The sequence below is a fragment of the Thermobia domestica genome, chromosome 9 (assembly GCF_964235325.1).
Source record: "Thermobia domestica chromosome 9, izTheDome1.hap1.1, whole genome shotgun sequence".
In the NCBI taxonomy this organism is placed as follows: Eukaryota; Metazoa; Arthropoda; class Insecta; order Zygentoma; family Lepismatidae; genus Thermobia; species Thermobia domestica.
Window position 1 is genome coordinate 284,195,638 of NC_137462.1, and position 19,854 is coordinate 284,215,491.

General features: G+C 35.7%; 1 long non-coding RNA gene across 1 annotated transcript in view; it reads right to left on the minus strand.

The window, feature by feature from the left end:
• Window positions 1–945: 945 nt before the first annotated feature.
• Window positions 946–19,854, minus strand: part of LOC145660739 (uncharacterized) — a 38,985-nt gene continuing 20,076 nt past the window's right edge. The window contains exons 2-4 of the long non-coding RNA XR_014126876.1: window positions 17,714–17,850; window positions 4,579–4,683; window positions 946–1,097 (exon numbers count right to left, since the gene is read on the minus strand). This is a non-coding gene — a long non-coding RNA (uncharacterized LOC145660739). The remainder of the gene's footprint in view (window positions 1,098–4,578; window positions 4,684–17,713; window positions 17,851–19,854) is intronic.

The window sequence follows — 19,854 nt, forward strand, 5'->3', positions numbered from 1 at the left end:
CGCTACAGAAGCCATACTATCTAGAATCAATCTATTTTTAACATAAATTAAATTTTACCATATCAAAGTGACATCTAAATAAGCCATCTTCCATCAATTTTTACTATCAGTCAACAAATACACACGTCAACATTTATAATATAAAGTTTTATGAGCAAACAAAAAAACAATGAGAAATATTTTTAATACGTTTAATATTTCGTACCCTTCCAGTCAAAATTCTTGTTCTGTGTTCCACGAAAATAATTGGTTTTCAATTTTTATCCACTGAAAGGTCAAACTATTTGAAGATTCGGTATCAATAGCAAATCTAGTTCCAATTTTACATGAATTAATCCTTCCTTACAATAATGCATCCTTATCTCCCGAAAATGAGAACTCAAAATATAATTAACAAAGTAAAGTATTCTGCCTATATGCTTCAGTTAATACAATTTGTTGATTAAAAAAGCTTCAAACCTGCATCGTCTTCCACTCTTTGTAGATGCGTAGAAAGATATCACAAACCGAAACCTCCCTCGATTCACTCTAAAGTTTCAAATTCATTTGGAAATATCAGTTGTTCCTTTTCCTTAGTATTGAGAACAGACAAGACAGCTACGCTTCACTTCACATATTGAAACAAATGATGACCAAAACCTTTTAACACTCTCCCCCCCTCTTTTTTTTTTTTTTTTTTTTTTTTTTGCATATTGTCATACTCATAGGAGAAACATTAATTTCAATCAAAATATGCCGTCCATTAATGGCCGAGAACGTTACAAATTATTGAACTTATATACATTAAAGAATAAGAAAGGCGTAACATAGAAAGAAACGAATAACATAACAATATACTTTATTGTATTACCTCTAATTACATATACTGCTCCACAATATTTGTCTTTTTAATATATTGAATAAGATTGTAATACGATTTTTTTCGCATCTCAATGATATTAAAAGTTTCGTATACATGTTTTATTCTTGATTATGAAATGTATTACAAACGCATAATATTGTTACTAAAATAAATATTTTTTAAAAGCAAGTGAATTTTAACCTTCTCACTGATATATCATGAGATTCTTTCTTCGTGCGCTCCATTTTTCTTTTTTCTGAAATTAAGAAAATGGGAAAATTAATTCTAGGTATAATCAACATCACAACGATCAAAATTAAAATCAGATTATGAGGTTGACGTTAAATAAGGTTCTTTGTTTAACTTTAAAGAGTAAAAATTAATGACGGATTCAACTTGGGACCTTTTGGCTTTAAACTATACAAAAGGGACTCAAAGGTATACAAAGTTACAAATTCCAAATTGAACTACAACTTACAAAAATGAGCTCCTCCGTATCTAAGCGGTTAGCATACGCGCCTTTAGCGTGGGAGACCCGGGTTCGATTCCCGGCGGGAGCCCACGTGATTCGGATTCCACGTTAATAGGTCCACGTCTCATATAGCCTCGCTGCTGAAACGGACGTTAAACTCAAAATCAATTAATCAATACAAATTACAAAATGTATTATTAGCGGCAGTTTCAAGAGACTGAAAATCCACTTTTTTTTTCTTTTTTTTTTTTGCAGCCTTGGGCCACAAAATGTATTTCCTTTTCATACTTTATTCTGTTCAAGCACAATACGATGAATCTCAAATTTCAAGTTTAACTCCCAAAAGTCGTTCCTTCTAAGAAACAGGCTTTCTCATTCCATTGTAAGATCGAAGAATGTTAAAGGTTTTCCGATTTTCTAAAATATCGGAAAAAAATATATACTGTAAGTATGAATATATCCCCACCTTTCCGAAATAATATATGTACAGGTGGCGGCAGTGCGAAGCTCAACAGTGGCGTTCCGTTTCCAAAGCTTAACCCTTTTAGGCTTTATAGTAACTTCTGTTACCACGGCGTAGTATCGTATTTGATCGCTTATTTAGGTTCTATAACAAATATTTAACCCTTTGGGGATCTTATGGTACATTTTGTACCATACGCATTTTTCATGGTACATTGCGTTATTTCTCTTCTATTTGAGCTTTTTCGTCCGGGTTTTTTTGTTTTTCAAGTCCAGAGACATTGTAGAAGACATTACCTACGGTTTCAGACCGTTCTGCGTCCAGACATAGGAGGTGATGACGACATAATTTTGAAATAGAAATTTCCCCTTACGGAGGCTATGTTCATTTTTTTTGGCGGGCTTATTTTTTCACAAAAGATTGAAATTTTGCACAAACATTCAGTCCACCGAGTAGTATTCACCAGATTTTTTGTTCCGATGTCAGTGCTAAAACAGGGAGGAACCACAGGGGGAAAGGGGTGAAAAAGGGATTTTTTACCCCCAAAATCCCGTTTTTCGTCATTTTTCCGCCTCACATAAATGATGGGGACACGTGAGTCATACCGTCTAAAAGGCAGTTGCATTCTGAAGAGAATCACGTTCGAATCATTATCCTAGGGTAATTAGGGACGTCTCAGGAATTTTTTGAAAAATATACTTCTATATAGGGAAAAATGGGACATGGTAGGTATATTTTTTTTGGCGGGATTACTTTTGCACCTAGAAGATTGAAATTGTGCACAAAGATTCAGACCACCTAGTAGTATTTCTCAGATCTCTGCATTAAAACAGGGGGGTCCAGAAGGGGAAAAAATTGAAAAAAGGGATTTTTAGACCAAAAAATCCCGTTTTTCATGATTTTCCCGCCTCACATACATGCTGGAGACACGTGAGTCATACCGTCTGAAAAGCAGTTCCATTCTGAAGAGAATGACGGTCGAATTATTATTCTAGGGTAATTAGGGACGTCTCAGTGAATTTTTTTCAAAATATACTTCTGTATAGGGTAACATGGGGAATTTTCTGAAATCTTTTTGGCGGGCTTATTTTTGCACTTAGAAGATTGAAATTGTACACAAACATTCAGTCCACCGAGTAGCATTTAACAGATTTTTTTTTCAGATTTCTGCGTTAAAACAGGGGGGTCCAGAGGGGCTAAAAGTTGAAAAAAGGGAAATTTAGACCAAAAAATCCTTTTTTCTGGAATTTCCCGCCTTAGATAAATGATGGAGACATGTGAATGGTACCGCCTGAAAGGCAGTTCTATTCAGAAGAGAATATGGGCGACACATGTCCCTAGGGTAATTAGGGATGTCTCAGGAATTTTTTTTTTCTGAGATCATAGTGTTTTGTGGTAATTTGGGGCATTGTGGGAATTTTTGATAAAATTTCTCCCGCCCTTACTATTCAAGATAGAAACTTGAAATTTAGCACACACATTCAGTATACCAAGTACTATTTATCAGATTTTTTTAGATGGCTACGTTCACACAGGGGGGTCCAGGGGAGCCAAAGTTCGAGGAAAAAATTTTTCCCTCCGAAATTTTCACTTTGACATTTTTCCCGCTTCTGGTATATGGTATGAGCATGCAAGTGGTACCATTTGAAAGCCAGCTCTATTCTGAAGAGAATGAGGTATGAACCATGATCCTAGGATAAATAGTGACGATACAGTAGCTGCTTGACTGAAAGTCTAAAAAATAGCCCCAAAAGCCAAGATCACAAAAGGGTTAAGCCGGGTTTTTTTTATTGGTCAAGTCTAGGATGGACCAAAGAACACCCCAGATGCGTTTGGGAACCGGATGGTGACCTTGGCGACGGAGGGGCGTGAAATTTTTTATAAAACAAATTTCAGAAATTTTTCACGCCTTTAATTTTCAAGATCTCAGATTGAAACTTTGCATACGGATTGCGTGCATCATTGCGTGTATTTTTCACTCTTTTTGAGATCCCTATGTGAAACCAGGGTCGGGTACGAGGGGCTCAAGTGTTTTTCGGAGGGGTCCGAGGGGGTGAGATTTTCTGAAAAATTTCCGATTTTCTCGATTGTTCCGGTTCATGTGTACGATACGGACATTTAGTGGTACCGTTAGAAAGAGCTCGTTATACTGAAGAAAATGACGTTTGAACCATGACTGTACCCAGGCCTGGGCCAGAAGGGCGCATTTTCTTTTTTCCAAAAAATCTCCCATTTTTTTCCCGTTTCTAGTGTATAATACAGACAAGCGAATGATACCATTGGAAACTATCCTCTATCCTTAAGAAACAAGGTATGAACCTTGATCCTACGCCAAATATTAAGGAAGCAGTAGTTGTTTGAGTGAAAGTCTCAGGTTAACTCAAAAAGTGGAAATCCTAAAAGGTTTAAACATTTCTATGTATTTATTTATAGTTTCGTATCTTAATCTACTACTTATGTAGCATGAATACAAATGAATATCAAGCTGTTCGGTGAAACTATCATTTTTTTTCAAAAGTTTTGTTAAACACTGAGTAAACACCCTGACATTTTTAAAAAATTAAATTAAACGGGTAACTGTAAGCAAGTATACTATTACTTCAATACAACACAGCTTCTTGGTATCGTAGAGTTTGTTGCCAGAGTACATTAAACTTCAGTTTCTATTCTGTACGTTATCTTGTTCGTCTACCTGATGTTCTACGCAATCCATTAAAACAACCGTAATATCATTTTACTACTTTGGAAATTTGTTGAATTTTATAACTTAAAACTATACTTGCTCAATAAATCATAACTAACCTTTGTTCTCTTCCCTCCTGTCTCTCCTTCGTTCATCGCAGCCACTTCTGAATTATCGTCTCCACTTTTTCTCTGTAACTGTCCCGCAAGCTTTTTCTACGGATTCTGTGGAAAGGAGAATATGTGTTATAGTTGAGTCTATGTGTATTATTTTGACACTAACATCTGCAAATCTATGAGATGTAAACTAGTCATAACCAGAAAATGTAAAAACAGCAACTAAAGAATTTTGCAGCAATTGACGTAATCATGCCTGTTTGCCTCTAACCAGGGCCGCAACTTGTGGGGGCAGGGAGGGCAACTGCCCCTCCAGGAAAGCTCCCCGCCGTTCGAGGTGGCCCACTTTAAGACATTTTTTTATTTAATATACTGTAATACATGTAATTGTAAATGAAGCATCAAACAGGTTCACTACATTACATACACAAAACAGCACACAACAGGTAGATAAAACAAAAATATGTCGTGGACATACTTCAGTAAAAAATGTCTACTATTAAGTGCCCCAGAAATAATATTTATTCTTATGGCTTTGACATTTGTAAATATTGTCCCTTTAGTTAATTTGTCATGTACGCAATGGGCCCTGCAGAGAGCTGAAGGGCCCACAAAGAGTAAGAGAAAGATGGAAAGACGAGATCTATTTTCGAATTTTGTGGGAGGGTCCAAACAATCTTTTCGAGGGGGCTCAAATATTAATGCTTTCCCCGCAAAAAAAATCTAAGTTACGGCGCTGCCTCTAACTTTAATTTAGAGCAAGACATGGTATATTATGTGTAATTGAAAGAAAAAATGTTATAAGGTAGATATTTGTAATCGACTTCAAAAATGTTATCTATCTAACATTGAGCCCATTTACTACGAAAATATATTTATCGCACATTAAATGTGCAACATAAAAAATGTACTATTTTTTTTAAAAAAAGGAGATAAACATATTTGAGTCATTGCACATCAAATTATCACACTACAGCCCATTTTCAACCCGACCCTTTTCTCTCAACTAAATTTTACTTCCGTGTTATCCTGGACAAAAATTACATTAACTGTCTTAGAAGAAATGATCAAATCAATTACAATTTTATCTACGTTCATTATAGCTTACAATTTAGCCTTTAAATATTAAGACTAAAACCAAATCTTTAAATATTAAGACTAAAACCAAATTGATGATGCAATATTTTTGACATTTTTTTAAATATATTTCAGACGCGTGTCTCTGGTAACATGCTACACGTATGAACCTAACACTGCATTTCTACTAGGGCAGTACTGCAAATGCCATTTAATTCTGGAGATGGTGGGCTATGGACTGTGTTCACATGGAATAACCCAGCCATATATCGTCGGTCCTAAAGAAGAACTGACATTGGGTCTCGCACAAAATAATCCACTATTTGATTTGCCGATAAAGCTTTTAGTTGCAAGGCTATTGCAATGAGACGAGCATCGAAAGAAATGTTCGAACGTCGATCATGATTCATATGGGCCCCATTTTGAATCTAAATATTATTTGATTTGCCGATAAAGCTTTTAGTTGCAAGGCTATTGCAATGAGACAAGCATCGAAAGAAATGTTCGAACGTCGATCATGCTTCATATGGGCCCCATTTTGAATCTAAATATTATTTGATTTGCCGATAAAGCTTTTAGTTGGAAGGTTATTGCAATGAGACTAGCATCAAAAGAAATGTTCGAACGTCGATCATGCTTCATATGGGCCCCATTTTGAATCTAAATATTATTTGATTTGCCGATAAAGCTTTTAGTTGGAAGGCTATTGCAATGAGACTAGCATCGAAAGAAATGTTCGAACGTCGATCATGCTTCATATGGGCCCCATTTTGAATCTAAATATTATTTGATTTGCCGATAAAGCTTTTAGTTGGAAGGTTATTGCAATGAGACTAGCATCGAAAGAAATGTTCGAACGTCGATCATGCTTCATATGGGCCCCATTTTGAATCTAAATATTATTTGATTTGCCGATAAAGCTTTTAGTTGGAAGGTTATTGCAATGAGACAAGCATCGAAAGAAATGTTCGAACGTCGATCATGATTCATATGGGCCCCATTTTGAATCTAAATATTATTTGATTTGCCGATAAAGCTTTTAGTTGGAAGGTTATTGCAATGAGACTAGCATCGAAAGAAATGTTCGAACGTCGATCATGCTTCATATGGGCCCCATTTTGAATCTAAATATTATTTGATTTGCCGATAAAGCTTTTAGTTGCAAGGCTATTGCAATGAGACAAGCATCGAAAGAAATGTTCGAACGTCGATCATGATTCATATGGGCCCCATTTTGAATCTAAATATTATTTGATTTGCCGATGAAGCTTTTAGTTGGAAGGTTATTGCAATGAGACTAGCATCGAAAGAAATGTTCGAACGTCGATCATGCTTCATATGGGCCCCATTTTGAATCTAAATTTTATTTGATTTGCCGATAAAGCTTTTAGTTGCAAGGCTATTGCAATGAGACAAGCATCGAAAGAAATGTTCGAACGTCGATCATGATTCATATGGGCCCCATTTTGAATCTAAATATTATTTGATTTGCCGATAAAGCTTTTAGTTGGAAGGTTATTGCAATGAGACTAGCATCGAAAGAAATGTTCGAACGTCGATCATGCTTCATATGGGCCCCATTTTGAATCTAAATATTATTTGATTTGCCGATAAAGCTTTTAGTTGCAAGGCTATTGCAATGAGACTAGCATCGAAAGAAATGTTCGAACGTCGATCATGCTTCATATGGGCCCCATTTTGAATCTAAATATTATTTGATTTGCCGATAAAGCTTTTAGTTGCAAGGCTATTGCAATGAGACAAGCATCGAAAGAAATCTTCGAACGTCGATCATGATTCATATGGGCCCCATTTTGAATCTAAATATTATTTGATTTGCCGATAAAGCTTTTAGTTGGAAGGTTATTGCAATGAGACTAGCATCGAAAGAAATGTTTGAACGTCGATCATGATTCATATGGGCCCCATTTTGAATCTAAATATTATTTGATCTGCCGATAAAGCTTTTACTTGCAAGGCTATTGCAATGAGACTAGCATCGAAAGAAATGTTCGAACGTCGATCATGCTTCATATGGGCCCCATTTTGAATCTAAATATTATTTGATTTGCCGATAAAGCTTTTAGTTGGAAGGTTATTGCAATGAGACTAGCATCGAAAGAAATGTTCGAACGTCGATCATGCTTCATATGGGCCCCATTTTGAATCTAAATATTATTTGATTTGCCGATCAAGCTTTTAGTTGGAAGGTTATTGCAATGAGACTAGCATCGAAAGAAATGTTCGAACGTCGATCATGCTTCATATGGGCCCCATTTTGAATCTAAATATTATTTGATTTGCCGATAAAGCTTTTAGTTGGAAGGTTATTGCAATGAGACTAGCATCGAAAGAAATGTTCGAACGTCGATCATGATTCATATGGGCCCCATTTTGAATCTAAATATTATTTGATCTGCCGATAAAGCTTTTACTTGCAAGGCTATTGCAATGAGACTAGCATCGAAAGAAATGTTCGAACGTCGATCATGCTTCATATGGGCCCCATTTTGAATCTAAATATTATTTGATTTGCCGATAAAGCTTTTAGTTGGAAGGTTATTGCAATGAGACTAGCATCGAAAGAAATGTTCGAACGTCGATCATGCTTCATATGGGCCCCATTTTGAATCTAAATATTATTTGATCTGCCGATAAAGCTTTTACTTGCAAGGCTATTGCAATGAGACTAGCATCGAAAGAAATGTTCGTACGTCGATCATGCTTCATATGGGCCCCATTTTGAATCTAAATATTATTTGATTTGCCGATAAAGCTTTTAGTTGCAAGGCTATTGCAATGAGACTAGCATCGAAAGAAATGTTCGAACGTCGATCATGCTTCATATGGGCCCCATTTTGAATCTAAATATTATTTGATTTGCCGATAAAGCTTTTAGTTGCAAGGCTATTGCAATGAGACAAGCATCGAAAGAAATGTTCGAACGTCGATCATGATTCATATGGGCCCCATTTTGAATCTAAATATTTTTTGATTTGCCGATAAAGCTTTTAGTTGGAAGGTTATTGCAATGAGACTAGCATCGAAAGAAATGTTCGAACGTCGATCATGCTTCATATGGGCCCCATTTTGAATCTAAATATTATTTGATTTGCCGATAAAGCTTTTAGTTGCAAGGCTATTGCAATGAGACTAGCATCGAAAGAAATGTTCGAACGTCGATCATGCTTCATATGGGCCCCATTTTGAATCTAAATATTATTTGATTTGCCGATAAAGCTTTTAGTTGCAAGGCTATTGCAATGAGACTAGCATCGAAAGAAATGTTCGAACGTCGATCATGCTTCATATGGGCCCCATTTTGAATCTAAATATTATTTGATTTGCCGATAAAGCTTTTAGTTGCAAGGCTATTGCAATGAGACAAGCATCGAAAGAAATGTTCGAACGTCGATCATGATTCATATGGGCCCCATTTTGAATCTAAATATTATTTGATTTGCCGATAAAGCTTTTAGTTGCAAGGCTATTGCAATGAGACAAGCATCGAAAGAAATGTTCGAACGTCGATCATGATTCATATGGGCCCCATTTTGAATCTAAATATTATTTGATTTGCCGATAAAGCTTTTAGTTGGAAGGTTATTGCAATGAGACTAGCATCGAAAGAAATGTTCGAACGTCGATCATGATTCATATGGGCCCCATTTTGAATCTAAATATTATTTGATTTGCCGATAAAGCTTTTAGTTGCAAGGCTATTGCAATGAGACTAGCATCGAAAGAAATGTTCGAACGTCGATCATGATTCATATGGGCCCCATTTTGAATCTAAATATTATTTGATTTGCCGATAAAGCTTTTAGTTGCAAGGCTATTGCAATGAGACTAGCATCGAAAGAAATGTTCGAACGTCGATCATGCTTCATATGGGCCCCATTTTGAATCTAAATATTATTTGATTTGCCGATAAAGCTTTTAGTTGCAAGGCTATTGCAATGAGACTAGCATCGAAAGAAATGTTCGAACGTCGATCATGCTTCATATGGGCCCCATTTTGAATCTAAATATTATTTGATTTGCCGATAAAGCTTTTAGTTGCAAGGCTATTGCAATGAGACTAGCATCGAAAGAAATGTTCGAACGTCGATCATGCTTCATATGGGCCCCATTTTGAATCTAAATATTATTTAATTTGCCGATAAAGCTTTTAGTTGCAAGGCTATTGCAATGAGACTAGCATCGAAAGAAATGTTCGAACGTCGATCATGATTCATATGGGCCCCATTTTGAATCTAAATATTATTTGATTTGCCGATAAAGCTTTTAGTTGCAAGGCTATTGCAATGAGACTAGCATCGAAAGAAATGTTCGAACGTCGATCATGCTTCATATGGGCCCCATTTTGAATCTAAATATTATTTGATTTGCCGATAAAGCTTTTAGTTGCAAGGCTATTGCAATGAGACTAGCATCGAAAGAAATGTTCGAACGTCGATCATGATTCATATGGGCCCCATTTTGAATCTAAATATTATTTGATTTGCCGATAAAGCTTTTAGTTGCAAGGCTATTGCAATGAGACTAGCATCGAAAGAAATGTTCGAACGTCGATCATGCTTCATATGGGCCCCATTTTGAATCTAAATATTATTTGATCTGCCGATAAAGCTTTTAGTTGGAAGGTTATTGCAATGAGACTAGCATCGAAAGAAATGTTCGAACGTCGATCATGATTCATATGGGCCCCATTTTGAATCTAAATATTATTTGATCTGCCGATAAAGCTTTTAGTTGGAAGGTTATTGCAATGAGACTAGCATCGAAAGAAATGTTCGAACGTCGATCATGCTTCATATGGGCCCCATTTTGAATCTAAATATTATTTGATCTGCCGATAAAGCTTTTAGTTGGAAGGTTATTGCAATGAGACTAGCATCGAAAGAAATGTTCGAACGTCGATCATGATTCATATGGGCCCCATTTTGAATCTAAATATTATTTGATCTGCCGATAAAGCTTTTAGTTGGAAGGTTATTGCAATGAGACTAGCATCGAAAGAAATGTTCGAACGTCGATCATGCTTCATATGGGCCCCATTTTGAATCTAAATATTATTTGATTTGCCGATAAAGCTTTTAGTTGCAAGGCTATTGCAATGAGACTAGCATCGAAAGAAATGTTCGAACGTCGATCATGCTTCATATGGGCCCCATTTTGAATCTAAATATTATTTGATCTGCCGATAAAGCTTTTAGTTGGAAGGTTATTGCAATGAGACTAGCATCGAAAGAAATGTTTGAACGTCGATCATGATTCATATGGGCCCCATTTTGAATCTAAATATTATTTGATCTGCCGATAAAGCTTTTAGTTGGAAGGTTATTGCAATGAGACTAGCATCGAAAGAAATGTTCGAACGTCGATCATGATTCATATGGGCCCCATTTTGAATCTAAATATTATTTGATTTGCCGATAAAGCTTTTAGTTGCAAAGCTATTGCAATGAGACTAGCATCGAAAGAAATGTTCGAACGTCGATCATGCTTCATATGGGCCCCATTTTGAATCTAAATATTATTTGATCTGCCGATAAAGCTTTTAGTTGGAAGGCTATTGCAATGAGACTAGCATCGAAAGAAATGTTCGAACGTCGATCATGATTCATATGGGCCCCATTTTGAATCTAAATATTATTTGATTTGCCGATAAAGCTTTTAGTTGGAAGGTTATTGCAATGAGACAAGCATCGAAAGAAATGTTCGAACGTCGATCATCCTTCATATGGGCCCCATTTTGAATCTAAATATTATTTGATCTGCCGATAAAGCTTTTAGTTGGAAGGTTATTGCAATGAGACTAGCATCGAAAGAAATGTTCGAACGTCGATCATGATTCATATGGGCCCCATTTTGAATCTAAATATTATTTGATCTGCCGATAAAGATTTAGTTGGAAGGTTATTGCAATGAGACTAGCATCGAAAGAAATGTTCGAACGTCGATCATGCTTCATATGGGCCCCATTTTGAATCTAAATATTATTTGATCTGCCGATAAAGCTTTTAGTTGGAAGGTTATTGCAATGAGACTAGCATCGAAAGAAATGTTCGAACGTCGATCATGATTCATATGGGCCCCATTTTGAATCTAAATATTATTTGATCTGCCGATAAAGCTTTTAGTTGGAAGGTTATTGCAATGAGACTAGCATCGAAAGAAATGTTCGAACGTCGATCATGCTTCATATGGGCCCCATTTTGAATCTAAATATTATTTGATCTGCCGATAAAGCTTTTAGTTGGAAGGTTATTGCAATGAGACTAGCATCGAAAGAAATGTTCGAACGTCGATCATGATTCATATGGGCCCCATTTTGAATCTAAATATTATTTGATTTGCCGATAAAGCTTTTAGTTGGAAGGTTATTGCAATGAGACAAGCATCGAAAGAAATGTTCGAACGTCGATCATGATTCATATGGGCCCCATTTTGAATCTAAATATTATTTGATTTGCCGATAAAGCTTTTAGTTGGAAGGTTATTGCAATGAGACTAGCATCGAAAGAAATGTTCGAACGTCGATCATGATTCATATGGGCCCCATTTTGAATCTAAATATTATTTGATTTGCCGATAAAGCTTTTAGTTGGAAGGTTATTGCAATGAGACAAGCATCGAAAGAAATGTTCGAACGTCGATAATGCTTCATATGGGCCCCATTTTGAATCTAAATATTATTTGATTTGCCGATAAAGCTTTTAGTTGCAAGGCTATTGCAATGAGACAAGCATCGAAAGAAATGTTCGAACGTCGATCATGATTCATATGGGCCCCATTTTGAATCTAAATATTATTTGATTTGCCGATAAAGCTTTTAGTTGGAAGGTTATTGCAATGAGACTAGCATCGAAAGAAATGTTCGAAGGTCGATCATGATTCATATGGGCCCCATTTTGAATCTAAATATTATTTGATTTGCCGATAAAGCTTTTAGTTGGAAGGTTATTGCAATGAGACAAGCATCGAAAGAAATGTTCGAACGTCGATCATGATTCATATGGGCCCCATTTTGAATCTAAATATTATTTGATTTGCCGATAAAGCTCTTAGTTGGAAGGTTATTGCAATGAGACTAGCATCGAAAGAAATGTTCGAACGTCGATCATGATTCATATGGGCTCCATTTTGTATCTAAATATTATTTGATTTGCCGATAAAGCTTTTACTTGCAAGGCTATTGCAATGAGACTAGCATCGAAAGAAATGTTCGAACGTCGATCATGCTTCATATGGGCCCCATTTTGAATCTAAATATTATTTGATTTGCCGATAAAGCTTTTAGTTGCAAGGCTATTGCAATGAGACTAGCATCGAAAGAAATGTTCGAACGTCGATCATGCTTCATATGGGCCCCATTTTGAATCTAAATATTATTTGATCTGCCGATAAAGCTTTTAGTTGGAAGGTTATTGCAATGAGACTAGCATCGAAAGAAATGTTCGAACGTCGATCATGATTCATATGGGCCCCATTTTGAATCTAAATATTATTTGATCTGCCGATAAAGCTTTTAGTTGGAAGGTTATTGCAATGAGACTAGCATCGAAAGAAATGTTCGAACGTCGATCATGCTTCATATGGGCCCCATTTTGAATCTAAATATTATTTGATCTGCCGATAAAGCTTTTAGTTGGAAGGTTATTGCAATGAGACTAGCATCGAAAGAAATGTTCGAACGTCGATCATGATTCATATGGGCCCCATTTTGAATCTAAATATTATTTGATCTGCCGATAAAGCTTTTAGTTGGAAGGTTATTGCAATGAGACTAGCATCGAAAGAAATGTTCGAACGTCGATCATGCTTCATATGGGCCCCATTTTGAATCTAAATATTATTTGATTTGCCGATAAAGCTTTTAGTTGCAAGGCTATTGCAATGAGACTAGCATCGAAAGAAATGTTCGAACGTCGATCATGCTTCATATGGGCCCCATTTTGAATCTAAATATTATTTGATCTGCCGATAAAGCTTTTAGTTGGAAGGTTATTGCAATGAGACTAGCATCGAAAGAAATGTTCGAACGTCGATCATGCTTCATATGGGCCCCATTTTGAATCTAAATATTATTTGATCTGCCGATAAAGCTTTTAGTTGGAAGGTTATTGCAATGAGACTAGCATCGAAAGAAATGTTCGAACGTCGATCATGATTCATATGGGCCCCATTTTGAATCTAAATATTATTTGATTTGCCGATAAAGCTTTTAGTTGCAAAGCTATTGCAATGAGACTAGCATCGAAAGAAATGTTCGAACGTCGATCATGCTTCATATGGGCCCCATTTTGAATCTAAATATTATTTGATCTGCCGATAAAGCTTTTAGTTGGAAGGTTATTGCAATGAGACTAGCATCGAAAGAAATGTTCGAACGTCGATCATGATTCATATGGGCCCCATTTTGAATCTAAATATTATTTGATCTGCCGATAAAGCTTTTAGTTGGAAGGTTATTGCAATGAGACAAGCATCGAAAGAAATGTTCGAACGTCGATCATGCTTCATATGGGCCCCATTTTGAATCTAAATATTATTTGATCTGCCGATAAAGCTTTTAGTTGGAAGGTTATTGCAATGAGACTAGCATCGAAAGAAATGTTCGAACGTCGATCATGATTCATATGGGCCCCATTTTGGATCTAAATATTATTTGATCTGCCGATAAAGATTTAGTTGGAAGGTTATTGCAATGAGACTAGCATCGAAAGAAATGTTCGAACGTCGATCATGCTTCATATGGGCCCCATTTTGAATCTAAATATTATTTGATCTGCCGATAAAGCTTTTAGTTGGAAGGTTATTGCAATGAGACTAGCATCGAAAGAAATGTTCGAACGTCGATCATGATTCATATGGGCCCCATTTTGAATCTAAATATTATTCGATCTGCCGATAAAGCTTTTAGTTGGAAGGTTATTGCAATGAGACTAGCATCGAAAGAAATGTTCGAACGTCGATCATGCTTCATATGGGCCCCATTTTGAATCTAAATATTATTTGATCTGCCGATAAAGCTTTTAGTTGGAAGGTTATTGCAATGAGACTAGCATCGAAAGAAATGTTCGAACGTCGATCATGATTCATATGGGCCCCATTTTGAATCTAAATATTATTTGATCTGCCGATAAAGCTTTTAGTTGGAAGGTTATTGCAATGAGACTAGCATCGAAAGAAATGTTCGAACGTCGATCATGATTCATATGGGCCCCATTTTGAATCTAAATATTATTTGATCTGCCGATAAAGCTTTTAGTTGGAAGGTCATTGCAATGAGACTAGCATCGAAAGAAATGTTCGAACGTCGATCATGCTTCATATGGGCCCCATTTTGAATCTAAATATTATTTGATCTGCCGATAAAGCTTTTAGTTGGAAGGTTATTGCAATGAGACTAGCATCGAAAGAAATGTTCGAACGTCGATCATGATTCATATGAGCCCCATTTTGAATCTAAATATTATTTGATCTGCCGATAAAGCTTTTAGTTGGAAGGTTATTGCAATGAGACTAGCATCGAAAGAAATGTTCGAACGTCGATCATGATTCATATGGGCCCCATTTTGAATCTAAATATTATTTGATTTGCCGATAAAGCTTTTAGTTGGAAGGCTATTGCAATGAGACTAGCATCGAAAGAAATGTTCGAACGTCGATCATGCTTCATATGGGCCCCATTTTGAATCTAAATATTATTTGATCTGCCGATAAAGCTTTTAGTTGGAAGGTTATTGCAATGAGACTAGCATCGAAAGAAATGTTCGAACGTCGATCATGCTTCATATGGGCCCCATTTTGAATCTAAATATTATTTGATTTGCCGATAAAGCTTTTAGTTGGAAGGCTATTGCAATGAGACTAGCATCGAAAGAAATGTTCGAACGTCGATCATGATTCATATGGGCCCCATTTTGAATCTAAATATTATTTGATCTGCCGATAAAGCTTTTAGTTGGAAGGTTATTGCAATGAGACTAGCATCGAAAGAAATGTTCGAACGTCGATCATGCTTCATATGGGCCCCATTTTGAATCTAAATATTATTTGATTTGCCGATAAAGCTTTTAGTTGGAAGGCTATTGCAATGAGACTAGCATCGAAAGAAATGTTCGAACGTCGATCATGCTTCATATGGGCCCCATTTTGAATCTAAATATTATTTGATCTGCCGATAAAGCTTTTAGTTGGAAGGTTATTGCAATGAGACTAGCATCGAAAGAAATGTTCGAACGTCGATCATGCTTCATATGGGCCCCATTTTGAATCTAAATATTATTTGATCTGCCGATAAAGCTTTTAGTTGCAAGGCTATTGCAATGAGACTAGCATCGAAAGAAATGTTCGAACGTCGATCATGATTCATATGGGCCCCATTTTGAATCTAAATATTATTTGATTTGCCGATAAAGCTTTTAGTTGCAAGGCTATTGCAATGAGACTAGCATCGAAAGAAATGTTCGAACGTCGATCATGCTTCATATGGGCCCCATTTTGAATCTAAATATTATTTGATCTGCCGATAAAGCTTTTAGTTGGAAGGTTATTGCAATGAGACTAGCATCGAAAGAAATGTTCGAACGTCGATCATGATTCATATGGGCCCCATTTTGAATCTAAATATTATTTGATCTGCCGATAAAGCTTTTAGTTGGAAGGTTATTGCAATGAGACAAGCATCGAAAGAAATGTTCGAACGTCGATCATGCTTCATATGGGCCCCATTTTGAATCTAAATATTATTTGATCTGCCGATAAAGCTTTTAGTTGGAAGGTTATTGCAATGAGACTAGCATCGAAAGAAATGTTCGAACGTCGATCATGCTTCATATGGGCCCCATTTTGAATCTAAATATTATTTGATCTGCCGATAAAGCTTTTAGTTGGAAGGCTATTGCAATGAGACTAGCATCGAAAGAAATGTTCGAACGTCGATCATGCTTCATATGGGCCCCATTTTGAATCTAAATATTATTTGATCTGCCGATAAAGCTTTTAGTTGGAAGGTTATTGCAATGAGACTAGCATCGAAAGAAATGTTCGAACGTCGATCATGCTTCATATGGGCCCCATTTTGAATCTAAATATTATTTGATCTGCCGATAAAGCTTTTAGTTGGAAGGCTATTGCAATGAGACTAGCATCGAAAGAAATGTTCGAACGTCGATCATGCTTCATATGGGCCCCATTTTGAATCTAAATATTATTTGATCTGCCGATAAAGCTTTTAGTTGGAAGGTTATTGCAATGAGACTAGCATCGAAAGAAATGTTCGAACGTCGATCATGCTTCATATGGGCCCCATTTTGAATCTAAATATTATTTGATTTGCCGATAAAGCTTTTAGTTGGAAGGTTATTGCAATGAGACAAGCATCGAAAGAAATGTTCGAACGTCGATCATGCTTCATATGGGCCCCATTTTGAATCTAAATATTATTAAAGCGAACATGAATGTTACTGACTACAAGGGCACATGTTTTCTACGATTTCACTGCACGCATGAAGTCTTCTGAGCTACATCAAATTTCCGGGAAGACTTTTATTATTTTTGGGGCCTTAGAAAAATAGTCACATGAGTTAAGACTGTAAATCAAAATAAAGTTTCAAATCAGTCCATGGCTACCCTCAAATCATGATGCTTTTATGGAGCAATCCCGGATTCACATTAGTCCAAAGCGCACATTTTGTTTGTTAACCACACCATTCAAATAAGTGAGGCCTATTACAAAAGCACATGATGTTAAGTTTCCGTATTGTCTGGTAACCAATAATATCCACGTTCACTTAAAAGTTCAAAATCAAACAGGCGCTTATATTCTACATGTTCTGAAAACAAACATTTCTTTACAGTGCATGTTTTAATACCAATCCAATTACACTATCCATACTAAAAATATTTTATCGAGAAAACAAATAGTTGATTACTCCATGCACCACCGATGTCAGTTAAGTATTTTGCCTCAAAACCGACAATATATTTATCATAAAGTAAATGGAGCAAGTAGGAAAAACTATCCAGACATTCTGTACTATTTACTTACCAAAAACTACTTTCATTCTTAATTTTCCAAATGTGTTCTTGCCTTTTAGACCACAGTAACTGTACTTCACTGCCACCGCATCACTTAACTCACGTTTCAACTGCATCTATTCTTCCAACTTCACTAAGGTAATTCACCTAAAAAATCCAAAGTGTATTTAATTCAAAATTATGCATAGTAGAAAATAAAGGAAGCCGATTTATAATAAAGGTCTAAAATTAGGTAAATGAAAGTGTTCACATATAAAGTACTTCTAACCCCATCTCTCATGTCACCTGCATAGCAACGATCTTCGTAGAAACATAGCAAATATTAACAATGTGTTGAATAAGACGGCCAATTCACCGAAGAAAAGAAAAAAATACATTCCAGAGGAAATGTCTTTAGAATAAGATGACATGAGTATGGTCGTTAGACTAGGAAAGAAATGAAAGGAAAAGAAGATAAAAGAAAAGAGAAGGAAGAAACAGTATCTAACTTATCCACATAAAAGAATGACCCTGAGAGAAAACACTTACGACCTAACTCTGTAATTAAATAATTTAATTATTTTTTAACTAGTCACCGTTTCAACGATTACCATATCTTCTTCTGTGCTATACAGCACTGAATATGTATATATCTAGATCATATTTAGATGAATAATAATAATAATTAGATATTACTTCATATGTTCGATTGATACTGTTTTCAGTGCATGCCTAAGCTGGGTGTTGATTCTACTCTCCATTCACTATTGAAATATTCTTTATAACCAAAACGGAGTAAATCCACACCACCATATCAACCTAACATATATAAATACACAAATAAATTAAACTCTTACTAAACAACCATTAGTTGCTAAGATGCATTGGTCTACAAATTATAGAAAATAAAGAAACATTTTTCCAGCTAGAATTTTTATTCACATTTAATAATTTGACATATTCAAATTAAAGAAAAATATTAAACTTCGAAATAAACACATTAATATTTTTCAAATTACAATTAGAGCGAACATCGAATGCCTCCAAGCCGATAAAAATATCAAGTAACTTAAAATTTATCCTTTCCCCATTCCTATAAAAGGTAGCTAGCTTCTTAGATTTCTTCTTGAATAATCGACATCTTGGAGTCATCGTTGATCAGAGATACAAGGAAAACAACCGAAGTAGCAAAAAAACTGAACAACTTTAGTTCGTAGAAAATAAATGAAAGGAAAAACTTGCAACCATTTGTTGACTTAAACCGAAGCAATTAGACATAGACCCCAAAAACGTATGGTCCTCTCAATACAGACCGATTATACTATCCTCAAGACAGCTATAACTCTGTGACCAAGCAGAGATACGAAGGAGGACCACCGTTAGAAAGTTCCCCCTTAGTAACTGCGCCTTAGTTATTTCGTCTCCGCTAGACGACCTTCAGAGTTGGAATTTACAAACAAATTCTATATAACAAACAAACTTCGTTACCACCAAAAGTCGGTTAAAAAGCAAAGATAATAGAAAGGAAAATTTAAAAAAAAAATTCCAGTTTAAGAAAATTTAAATAAAAGAAATTACTATAATCAAAAGATGAACTAAGTAAGTAGAGATAAATTACATGTCCGGAGGAAAGCTTAAAATTGGATAGTTATTAGTACAAGTCCATCGGTGATGGAAAATAACGTTAAACTTTCTTACTGTGAGCTCACACACATGTCCCCCACATAACATCGCTCTGCCTCGAAGGAACCATGACAAACGCCATGAAGTATACAAGGAGATGAATATTTCCTCTCACACGAAAACAAAGTAGGAAGAAAGTACTTAATTCGAATGAAAATAAAGTACAACAAAAAAACTGGAAAATACCGAAATAATGAAAAAGAAACATAGGATGTGATAACCTGTACTACTTTTTCCTTACTAAATCTTCCTCGTTATTGGAAATATTTTAAATATATGGTACAATAACGTTTCTAAATAATATGTGGACATATTTATGAAGTTTCGCAAGACATCAATACTCATAGATGTCATTACACTATTCGTCTTCACTTACACACCGAATTGCGACTAATTTCCACTCAACCTCATCTGGTCGATATACCTTTTACGCCGAAACTTTAAAACTGAAAATTTCTATAGTTACATTGTACGTGTTAATCAAACCCC